The sequence below is a fragment of the Misgurnus anguillicaudatus genome, chromosome 19 (assembly GCF_027580225.2).
Source record: "Misgurnus anguillicaudatus chromosome 19, ASM2758022v2, whole genome shotgun sequence".
NCBI lineage: Eukaryota > Metazoa > Chordata > Actinopteri > Cypriniformes > Cobitidae > Misgurnus > Misgurnus anguillicaudatus.
The window spans coordinates 22624462-22637281 of NC_073355.2; the positions used below are offsets into that span (position 1 = coordinate 22624462).

Here is a 12820-nt window from a genome sequence, read left to right on the forward strand (position 1 = left end):
ATGTCTGGACTTTGAAGTGCAAGTCTTTGTTACATCTCCTCCATCACATCTGTGACATTACCAACAGTGTCTCCAGCGCAGCGGCTCGCTTTTCTTTGTCTTAAGTGTGCCCGAGCGCATCTGGATTAGAATAACCCTGGGGGCTCGAGGCAGTGCGCCACAGCCATGATGTTGTTCATCTGAGCTCCGGGCTCTGTCTCGACACTCGTCTTCTATCCTCTGCCTGTTCTCCGGTGTGGCAGCATCACGCTCTCGCTCAGCTGAACACCGCCCCCTGTAATGATGGGGTGAGTGAGCATGAGGTGCATCCACATCACTGCACACCCACATAGGGGAAACGGCAACGAGTTTCATATCTTGGCTTGGTGCCACAAAAGCACATGTAGATGTGCGCTGTAAACAATGCCAACTTTTTGTCATGAAATAATAACAAGTGGTATTATGTCAGAACGCAATGGTTGCATGGCTATGATTTGTATATTTAAATATTATTCTGGTGGATTGCTCTGGTCATGGACCTGGTTGATTATTATAGGTTTTTTTTTTTGGATTTTGGGGTAAATCTGTGCCTCTATAAATAGTGTTAATTAATAGATACTGTGTTTATGAGTTGACAAATCAAAGCTCGTGCAATGTATTACAGAGTGATATAAGCCATAGGGAGAGTGTTTGTTAAGGTTAACGTCAAGCTCCACCTCTGTATTGGAAACACAAAGCTACCCAGAAGCCAATTAGTTCCAGTCACAGCAACTGCAGTCTCATGTCTGACAGTGATCGGTTGGGCCGGATGCTAGCTGGGCTTTGTAACAAAGTTTTGGTCAATTGATTGAAATACACTATCTGCATTTGTTTTGATAAAAATCTTACTAGGGGTTAGAGGAAGGACATTTGGATTTGAAGTGCATGACTTAAGCACTTAAATATTATTTGCTATGATGCCTAAACACAGTGGCGCGCTAATTAAAAATATGTGTTCTGTTCTCCTGTGTGCATCACGTGTTTTGTCAAAATAAGTGCCTGCGGCACTCGCGTCAAAACCGTTTATGATAAAAGAGACGCTCACGTTCACAAAATACACACAAGACACTCCCTTAAAGGAATATTCCATTTTCTTAAAAGAAAAATTCAGATAATTTACTCACCACCATGTCATCCAAAATGTTGATGTCTTTCTTTGTTCAGTCGAGAGGAAATTGTATTTTTTGAGGAGAACATTGCAGGATTTTTCTAGTTTTGATGGACTTTGGTGGACACCAGCAGTTGGCACTTGACTCAACACGTAGCAGTTTTTTTCGACGGAGTTTCAAAGGACTATAAACGATCCCAAACGAGGCATAAGTGTCTTATCTAGCGAAACTATTGTCATTTTTGACAAGAAAAATAAAAAATATGCTTTTTTAAACCACAACTTTTAGTCTAGTTCCGGTCCAGGGCGACCTAACGTAAATGCGTAGTGACGTAGGGAGGTCACGTGTTACATATATAAAACATACATTTGCGGACCATTTTAAGTAATAAACTGACACAAAGACATTAATTAGTATCATTCCACATACAACAACGTCGGAACGGTCCTTTTTCAACACACTTGTAAACACTGGGGCGGAGTTTCGCGTTCGTCTTCTGTGACCTCTTGACGTCATGACGTATTGCGTGGGGTCACCTGGCGCATCACGACCGGATCTAGACGAGAAATTGTGCTTTAAAAGTGTATATTTTTTATTTTTCTTGTCAAAAATGACAATCGTTTTGCTGGATGGGACACTTGTGCCTCGTTTGGGATAGTCCTTTGAAACTCCGTTGAAAAAAACTGTTACGTGTTGAGTTAAGTGTTAATTGTTGTTGTCTATTAAAGTCCATTAAAATGAGAAAAATCCTGCAATGTTTTGTTTTCCTCAAAAAACAAAATTTCTTGTCGACTGAACAAAGAAAGACATCAACATTTTGGATGACATGGTGGTGAGTAAATTATCTGGATTTTTCTTTTAAGAAAATGTAATATTCCTTTAACAGAGCTTTTTAGTCAGTCTCTTTTATCATAAACCCTTTAGACGCATCTGCAGCAGGCACTTATTTTGACAAGACACATGATGCACACAGGATCTTTCAACGCACAGAACACATATTTTGAAAAAAGGAACCACGCACACATGATGGGCTACATACATGTTGTGACGAATTCGCATCGAGCGCCCTGGAAAAAGAAGTCATCGGCCGCCACTTCCTAAACATTAAATTGTGCAGTGTTATTAGTGGTTTAATTTAAACATCATGTGAGGTGTTTTTAGAGACATTGTGAAAACATTGCAAACAACATCTACATTTTTTCTAAAAAGTCACTGGCATGGCTCATATTCACACTCTCTGCCAGTCAATATTAAGATAGTGGCCTAGAGTCCTGTAGCTGATCCAAGTAATCATTATTTCCAATAGTTAGGGTGATGATTGAATTACGGTGCAGATGGCTTTGAGTGAGCCAGGAATGAAAGGAAGAAAAAAGAAAGAGAGGGAGAGACGGTGGAAAGACAGAGAGGCAGAAATGAGACACAGCCAAAATATCATTGATTTTGTTGAACTTTTGCATCCCACTGATAGTTGGCTACTTTGGGGGAATTAAGCAGGAGCGCGTCTATTGTGCAGACAATCAGCGCAGACGGGTTTGTTTCTCAATGAACCCGTTTCTCTGCTCTTTAGCTGCAGAACCGAGGTCTGCATACTGAGACGCGAATGTGTGTATAAATCAGGGGGGAGAGTGAATAAGAGAGTGTTTCCAGACGATATCTGTGCAACATTTGGTCAATTTATTTCCGCATATTCAGCACATTCTCCATCTTCCCTGCAAGAATTCACTACGGGATGAACATCTGGAATACCGTATATCTTATTGGAGTGAATTAACTGATTAGTTTCATTAGAGGATTAAGTGAATTGAACATTGTTGGAACAGCATGACTCGACATACTGATAAAGATGTGATGGAATGGGTTATCCATTCTCCACCTCTGCAACCTGTTCGCAGATCCCAGCAGCAATTAGAGCTGAGCCATTTTGACTGAGGAAACATATGGGGTCCCTCAGGGTAAAAAAAAATCGTTGGGGGCCTCTCTCACTCTGGTTTCCTGTCTAAAGTTTTAAAATAAAATAAATCTGGTGAGAGAAGGGATGCTCTGGGGTAAAAGTGTCTGGATTTATGGCAGGCTCTCTGATTACCAAAGTAATACTATTGAAATTGATGCTTGCAGGTGGTTGAAGGAGATGTATATATTCTCTCTCTCTCTCTCTCTCTCTCTCTCTCTCTCTCTCTCTCTCTCTCTCTCACATATATATATTTTGTATATTGATAAGTTCAGAGAAGCTGATAAGTTCAGAGTGTGACCATCTAAGACAAGTGTAAATGGAATGTGGTTGACATTGCTTTCCTAAAATAACTAAGACAAGTCTTGAAAATAAATTTTTAGGTCACTTTAGTAAAAAGTGTCTGAGAGCTACTTGTGAATACCTAAATCAGTGTTTCCCTATCTTGGTCCTCGATGCCCCCCTGCCAGAAAGTTTTAGATGTCTCCTTATTTAAAACACCTGATTCAACTTATCAGCCTCCTTCAAAAATGGTAAACATGTCTCCCTAACAAGCTGATGAGTTAAATCAGGTGTGTGAAATAAGGAGACATCTAAATCTTTTTGGGAGGGGGGCCTCAAGGACCTGGGGCCTCATGTATAAAACTATGCGTAGGATTCTTACTAAAAGTCTACTTACGCACAAAAGCCAAAAATGGCATACACCAAAAATTATGAAGACTTATAAAACAAAGCAATGTTCCCTTTATAAATCACAGATCACCTGCAAGTGTGCGTACATGAATCATCCTAATATCCCACCCTGCAAGCCCATTCTCCCATCAAGTTTGTTTTTTTTATAAATCACAACCTTTGCGTGGGAACTGGCGTACGCACGTTTCCAGCCCTGTTTTGTGCGTACGCATGCTTTATACATGAGGCCCCAGGATTGGGAAACACTGACCTAAATAACTTTCAAATTAACTAAAAACCAAACTGATATATAACTGAAAGAGTTTTTGTGTACATATGTATCATGAGAATACAGTCCTTTTTAATTGAAAACATTAGTTGTTTATACATAAATACAGATAATCTAATAAATCAAAAATCATACAACATAATAGCAAAATATGGATTGCCATAAAAACTTATCTTTGGTGGGAAAGCATTTTCTCCTAATTGACAATATAACTCAACAATGGCTGGGAAAGAGTTAAATTGCTAGCTACCTGTAATTAAGACACAAACTACCATTGCACCCCATTTTAGTTCCTGCAAACGTTTCCAAATATCAATTTTTTCATTGTATGTTGGTTCCACATATTTGGTCTTCGAAACTGGCAATGCACGATACTATATTTAAAATAGCCATTAATTCAGTCAGCTTGTGTAGAAGCAGCATTTCTCTTGCTGAAGTATGTGTTTTGTTTCTTAAGAAAAAAAATGCAACCATTTTGCATTGGTATAGAAAGTATGATTTGCAACATACAGTCGTGTCGTGTGTAAAAGTTTGGTCACCCCTGACAGTTTCCATGATTTTCATTTATAAATATTTAGGTGTTTGGATCAGGAATTGCATTTTGATTGATCAAATAACTGAAGGACACAGTAATATATCAGTAGTGAAATGAGGTTTATTGGATTGGAAATATGCAATATGCATCAAAACAAAATTAGGCAGGTGCATAAATTTGGACCCGACAGAAAAATCACATCAATATTTAGTAAAGCCTCCTTTAGCAGAAATAACAGCCTCTAGATGCTTCCTATAGCCTGTAATGAGTGTCTGGATTTTGGATGAATGAATGGGACCATTCCCCCTTAGGTTTGATAGTGCTGAGCATGGACAGCATGCTTCAAATCACCCAACAGATGTTCAATGATATTCAGGTCTAGGACTGGGATGGCCATTCCAAAACATATCAGAATGTACTTGTTCCTCAGCATAAATGCCCGAGTAGATTTTGAGCGGTGTTTTGGGTTGTTTTCTTGTTGAAATATTCAGCCCTTATTCAAATTTTCAACTTTGTGACTGATTCCTCAACATTATTTTCAAGAATATTAAGTGGAATCCATGCGACCCGCAACTTTAACCAAATTTCCTTCACTGAATAGGCTTTATGCCCAGCTGCACTACTTCCTGAACTTCAGCCAGCTCCTTGTTTCCTGTCTGCCATTATTGGACAAACGGATTAATCCAGGTGTGTCTGATTATTGTTGTGACTACTGAGGTCAGGCACACCTGGATTAATCAGTTTGTCCAATAATGGCAGACAGGAAACAAGGAGCTGGCTGAAGTTCAGGAAGTAGTGCAGCTGGCCATAAAGCCTATTGTTGATGCACAGTGACACCATCTGCAGAAAGTTGATGTTGTAGGTCTTTGGAGGTGGGCTGTGGGCTGTTTTTGACCGTTCTCACCATCCTTCGCCTCTCCAATATTTTACGTGGGCTACCACTTCTGGCCTTATCAAGAACTGTGCCTGTGGTCTTCTGTTTCCTCACTATGTTCCTCAGTGGACACTGACAGCTTATATCTCTGCGATAACTTTTTGTTGCCTTCCCCTAAACCAGTGTTTCCCAATCCTGGTCCTCGGGCACTCCCTCCCAGAAAGTTTTAGATGTCTCCTCATTTAAAACACCTGATTCGACTCATCAGCCTCCTTCCAAAATGGTAAACATGTGTCCCTAACAAGCTGATGAGTTAATTCAGGTGTGTTAAATAAGGAGACATCTAAAACTTTCTGGGAGGGGGTGCCCGAGGACCAGGGTTGGGAAACACTGACCTAAACCATAATGTTGAACAATCTTTGTTTCAGGTCATTTATGAGTTTTTTTGAGGCCTCCATGTTGCCACTCTTCAGAGAAGAGTCAAAGAGAACAATAACTTTCAATTGGTCATCCTAAATACGTTTTCTCATGATTAGATGCACCTGATGTCAAGGATTGAATGTCAAGGATTAATGAGCTCACCAAACCAATTGTTTGTTCCAAGTAGTTACAGATATTCAAATCAACAAAATGACAAGCGTGCCCAAATTTATGCACTTGTCTAATGTCGTTTTGATGCATATATTGCACATTTTCTGTTAATCCAATAAACTTCATTTGACTACAGAAATATTACTGTCCTTCACTTATTTAATATTTAATTGCTTATCCAAACACCCAAATATTTATAAATGAAAATCATGGAAATTGTCAGCGGTGCCCAAACTTTTGCATACGAATGTATATGTCAGTTTCAAAGTATAATTTTGAAAAAATAAAAATAAAATGCTGGACAGATATAGACATTTCAGGTTTTAAATAAGATAATTGTCAAACAACCCATCCATTGTCCTGTTTTTGTCTTGGTCCCCTGGAGCATTTACAATACATGACCTTAATCTGGGGACCTGACCCACATTATACTGAAGGTATAGAAGGCAGAATTCTTAAGCACACTAACTGTTGTTTATTTCACTCCAGCACGATCCTCTGTTACTCCTCCCTGACTAAATACACTTACCACAGACACTTTATACTAGCATATACTAAACCATTTAGTTTTGATAATGTAGCCTTAAGTAGATAAGTGTTATTTTGTACGTTGCAAAACACAGCATTAGAAAACTACACATAAACATTTGCTAATTAAAGGTTTGGGGACAAAAACAACCATACAGGTCTAAATGTCTATAAAACCTTATGGCATTATGAAGATCTAGAGGTGTGAAAAGAAACATAGTATGAATGCTGACAGCTGTTATGTAACCTCACACAATGGAATCGTGGGTACAGTAATAGTGGGTGGACAGAAAAAGAGAGGCTGGAAAGTGGACGAAGTATTTTGTCATGGCTTAAAATGCTGCAGAAAGAATATTGCATAATATGGCTATGAAATTATTTGAAATGGTGCCACATTTTTTCTTTTGTGTACAGGTAACGTTAAAATATTACCACTCAAATATTCACTTAACTGTATCCTTGCAAGCCTGCACTTATTTCATGTTGGTTATTTCTTCGTGAAATACTTTTGCTAGTCATTTACACGTGCAGATTATTATCAGTATGATTTTCTGATAATGGCCACTGCAAGAGTCTTTCTCATCATAATGGCAAAAATAAACAGGTTTAAAGAGTGACTCAGTAAGCCTTATTCTATTGGAGATAAAGAATGGTGTGATATTTTGAGAAGGTTTTTTAGATCCAGATGGCTGACGTGAGCAGACCGAGAGGCATCTGTGTTAAGAATTGCAACTTTCTACGCAAACAGACTGCCTTCATCTGAAAGCTGTTTCTGCCGGGCTGTAGCTTAGGTACAGATCAGATATCCAACAAACCCAATTCTGAACCTTCTGTCTAGATTTGGCCGTGATAATAGTTCCAGTTGAATTTTTGATAAAGAAATCGTACTGCATACATGCTCATCTCAGTGTCAGTGATTAGCCATATACGCTTCTGCACGGGAGAAATAAAAATAGCAACATGCAACAAAATTCATTCATGTCGCATAAGAGAAAATAGCAAATATTGCAATTTTAATTGCACACTTTGGTGTCTTTCGTTATCTGCAAATTTAAGCACCGCCTGAGACATTATTGGGAGATATTTATTTATCAAGGTTACTCCTGTAAGTAGATTTTGTTTTGTAGCGAAATACACTAAATATTAAAAAATAGGTCTATGCAGTGAGCATAATATTTTTCCAAAACAGCATCCCACACAATCTCCATGGGAAATATCTCTTTTCTGGTTGTTGTGATTTTTTTTCTTTTTCCGCTCACTAGATCACTTCTTCAGAAAATAGACTGGAGCAAGGCTTGTGTCTCTCTACCAGGCACCCGGTCTGTTAAGGAAATGGACACTCCCCCCGTCCTGACATTAATCTTCCTCTCAAGTGCAGCTCCAAGTTATTTCAATCCAATCTAGTCTGTGAATTAATTTTCCCACTCAAGCACACTTTTAATAAATTATAACTTGCACATTTTAGTTCTCGGTGTGTTAAATGATTCAAGCCTGAACTGTTTTCTTTGTATATTCTCTTTTATTATTAATAATGAGTTTTCAGATGAATTCATTCATGATGATAATCATGTATTACATGTCTTTCAAGCAGAAAGGCACATTTTCCATGACCTATTTTATTAGCCCTTACTTGAAAACGCCAATGAACATTTGTTTTAAATTCTGTTGTCATTTTCCAGTAATATTTCACAGGGAGTTGCTTCTTTGTTTTATTTCACCATGGAAAATGGGAACAAACCATATGGGAAAAAGTTTGTGCTCTTTAACGTCCACCTTTTACTTGTTAGAAGTATATTTTGGCACAAAATAAAACAAGTCCTGGAGCACATATTGGTTTTAATTAAGTTCAAAGAGTTATGCTACTGCTATTGTTTCTAAAATAGTAAAATGACCCTTTGATCTGATTTCAACTGAAAACAATCAGTAGGAAGTTTGCAAAAGGACCACTTACTTTGGGTCGTCTAGACACTCAAGGTAAATAACATACATCTCGAAGAGGGTTACACGTTTCTAGATGCTAAACACGATTATTCCCTGTAAGGTTAGTTTGTTGGAGTGCTTTGAAAATAGATCTGCCCATCAGATCACCACTAAACCCCTAATATTGATGCTGATGAAATTAAGTACATCATAAATTATACTTTTTCATATGTAACCATCTGTATCTGCACATTTCCATACGATATGTGGCTACAATTGGGATTCATAATATTCTGCATTGCCAATTATGACCACTGGCCAAATGACTGTTTGCATTGCGCTCTTTATTTCAAGTCCCTGAGCCTCATTCAGACCACCAGCGAGTTTCTCGCTGTGTGTTGCCCGTCTCGTTACATGAGGCGTTCTCTTAATTTGGTTGTCATAAACAAATGAGTATCATCCACTCAAGTAACTGACGAAAGAAGGATGATGTGAACTCCTCTGCTTTGTTCCCATAGGCAGTCGCTCCAGAAAATCACTTATTATTTGCATAAAGTTAAACTTTTCTTAAAAGGCAGGGTATCTCATTTGATCCTGAAACATTTTTAGTTATGCTGGTTAAAAGTCTCCTCAAATCCTGATAGCAATCACTATGTTAAGTTGTTTAAATGTATTTGTAGAAATTTAACGGACGTTGCCTTTTTTGTCCCTCATCCATAAGCGTAATTTGAATGCCATCGCACAGCCTGTTCACGCAGACACCATACGTCATCGGCGCATTTACGTGGTGCACTCACCTCCCGTCTGTAAACAGAGGGAGAACGGCAAACTTTCCTGAATTGACAACCTGCACAGGAGCCATAAAACGAAAGACATCTTTTATAACAACAACATCAAAAACTGCCTGATCAGCAAATAGCAAAAACCCAAATGAACATCGGTAATTTTACTGCTTTACCACGAGATGCAAACAGCTGCAGGAGGCAAAGAGTCCGAAAGGGTCGTTGCACTGTTTATTTTGGTAAGGTAGGTACGCGATATGTTTGTATTGTGATGGATTCAGATATTCCACTTTGATGAAACATTGTTTTGCTTATGAAATTTGTGTTAGTTTACGGATTAGCGTAACGATATAGTTACTACATCTACACAACCGAAAGTGTGCTTTAACTAATTCTGATGTAAACCAGTTGTTTATGTTGGTTATTTTGGTAATGTTATTCACTTTGTACTGCAAAGTTTTCTCACTGGTGAATGAGACATGAGATGTGACCGTCTGATCTGTGCGTGTTCATGTGTTTTAAAAGAGGCGTGACTTTGGATGGCGATTTGACAGGAGGGTGGGATCGTGATTTCATTGCTAGGCGGCTACCGTTAGCATTTTTCAAAATGTGATACCCTACCTTTAACTTTCTTGCATCGCTGGATATGCCCATACACCGCCAACGGTCACTTTCGCTTGTGTCGACAAGTCTCCATTGAAATGAATGAGATCACATCACTCTGTCTGAATGGGGCGTTAGAGGGCAGGTGAAAAAATTAAGCTGCTCCTTCTGTGTGTTAATGGTGTCCAACAGGGCAGCATAGTGCAGGCAGATGGTCCTTGGGTTTAAAGGTATCACACTGTGACAGTGAGATAATGTCTTGAGAATGCTTATATTTAAAGATAAAAGTTGCCAATTGCTTGACGTTGGATGTGTTTTTGTCTGGTTCACCTCTGCTGTTGAACTACAATGAGACGAGTCTTGGTTCATCAAACTGAGACTCCTCACATGTGATTAAGTTTAATGCGTACTGCATGGAGCTGTGCACATTGGCCAGAGTTATACAACATTAGTCAGGAGCTGCTCTGGATAACACATGCCGTGTCTTAGGATGGATATTAGATCTTGTTTTTATCTTTTCTGCTGGGTTTGTGCACCAGTAGGCCCTTGTTGGTAGATGATGTAATCAATCAAAAAGGCAAGAAAAGCATCTTTCTCTCAAGAATGTTTTGTAGTAACAAACAACATGTTTCAAGTCCAAGAACCGAACTGTTATGTATTTTCCTGCTCATTTACAACAATTTACCTTGCCGTTTTTGGCAGATAACATTATCTTTTTAAAGATTATCTTATTATACTCCTATCTATTGCCACCCTGAGGCCTGTATTTGTGACTTAATAACCAGGTTGTTTTGGCAGCTTGAATGCTCAGTTTGGGCCACAGAGAGTTTTGATACTCAATGGCCTTGTTCGGCTAGATGAGAAACCACACTGATAGCACTGCATGAATATATGATTAGTAAAGTGCTGCTAGCTTCTTCCCAGCATCAGACTATCAGCATGCGTTATCTCAGTGCAGTGTTGAATGTAAGTGACTGCACTTGACAGAGTCTGTGAGCTGGAACGCATAGGGATGGATCGGAGTCGACTGGAGATGAGGGAATTCCACCCTTTAACTACACTTAACACTTATTTTAGCTTAATTCTTAACATGTGGTTCTCTAATAAGGCGTTATTCGCCACACAAGATCACATAACACAACCATCCTTATCCTGCTAAAGCCTTGTTTGTGTTGTGTTTTGGGTGCCGATCCCCATCATGGAATGTTTGTGTTTGCTTACCAGTGAGAATTTCTCAGTCAACAAGCTTTATTATGAAGACCATGGTTCACCAGCACTAACCACCATAAAATTTAGCTGTTCTTTTCTAGGGCTGGTTGCATAAACATAGCTGGTAAGTTAAGACAGTGTCTTAAGAACTATAGCAACAGTTATTAATAAAAAAATAGACTAGTCTAAACTGTTTATGCAACTGGTCACTGGTTCGTTCTATTTACAAAGCATAAAATGTTCATATTGGAGAGTGTGTAATACCTACATCTCAGGATTTCTATTGGTTGATGTTTGGAGGGTGAGATGTGTTCCTCAGACCTCACAGACGTCCATTAATCAGCTGTGTTTGAGTGTCGGCTGTGCTGATGCAGCGTTATAGCACTTCATTACACGGATGAGTGGTCTTAATCTATCCTGCCAGTCCTTAAACCTCAGAGTCCTCATTATTGCTACTCCACGGGCTCAGCCTTCTCTCTCAGTTCCTCTTCGGTGAGACCCCCGCCTTAATGTCAGTACAATGTGCCGTTTCCTAAATGAAAATATTGGCCAAATTCCATATTCACTGATCAACTGCGTACTCGGAAAATGGGAACAAGGACGAGAAGTTCTGACCCCTGATCCTGTTCAGCACAATGCAGTCCTATCGGATTCAGGAAAAAGTATGGGGATCGTGGAAAACCTTTTTGTGTTCCCAGTGTAAGCAAGGAAAGTAGCTTGAATCTTCCTGCTGGAGAAGATTAGGGCCTGGAAGAGTTTCAAGGGTTGGGCGGTTTAGTTGCACTGCCGTTCTGGAAGTCAGTTTTTTTTTACAATTGTAAATATCCACGTGTTGAATGTTGCATGTTAACCTGTAATTGACACAAGCTGAAGTTGTAGTAGTTTGCCACTGCAGTTTAGAAGGAAATAAAGGGTTTTTTCTATGCATGCATGCTTTAATTTTTGTGTATGTGTTAAGTTCAAATGTGCACTAAGTAGTGTGCAGTGAATATGATGTGAATGTTGCCTATTTTTATGTAAATAAGTTGTACAGCAGCCTATAGTGAGAGACAGAAATCAAACATCTTTTTCATTTCCTCCCTACCCTTCTCTTGCTCCAATGATTTGACTGCTATAAGGGTCTGAAATTAACTTTTTCTATGCAGGTGAAATGAGAAAATGTTACTTTAGACCTTACATTTTTTATTGCCAATGAAAATGTCTGCTTCATTATTATTACTGTGTGCTCCATTGATGCATTTGCCAGACACCTAAGTGATTTACAATGGATTCAATTTATAGATGCCAGGGTTTCCGCAGAAAATTTGTTAGTTAAGGTGGTAGGGTTGGGCTGGTGGGCAGGTTCCAGGGGCGTGGCAATCAAAGGGGCGGAGTGTACGCGTCATGATGAATTTTTTTTATGTAAAACACTCAAATAAAACTTAATTTTGAAGAAACTATGACAGAAAATGAACACATACTAGATTATTAATGAATTAAATGTTTTTACCTCTATAATAGCTGCGTGATGAAGTAAAACTAAAGGGTTAAACTAAAGCAGTAAAACTAAAGCAGATCGTCTGGTGAACAATTATAGATAGCGCAAAACTTGTAAAAACTGATTATTTCCCACTTTATTAATTACATTATCTTAAAGGAGTGTAACTACTGTAGGATGTAAATAATGCACATAAATAACGTGAGCAAGAGTGCTCAACAATTATATCTAATCAACAGGCACGTGAAACCTAGCTAGCAGGTTG

At 38.8% G+C, this 12820-nt stretch overlaps 1 protein-coding gene across 13 annotated transcripts in view; it reads left to right on the forward strand.

The window, feature by feature from the left end:
* The window catches only part of caskin1 (CASK interacting protein 1), a 91697-nt gene that overhangs the window by 1160 nt on the left and 77717 nt on the right, over window positions 1-12820 (forward strand). The gene's annotated exons all lie outside the window — the stretch shown is intronic.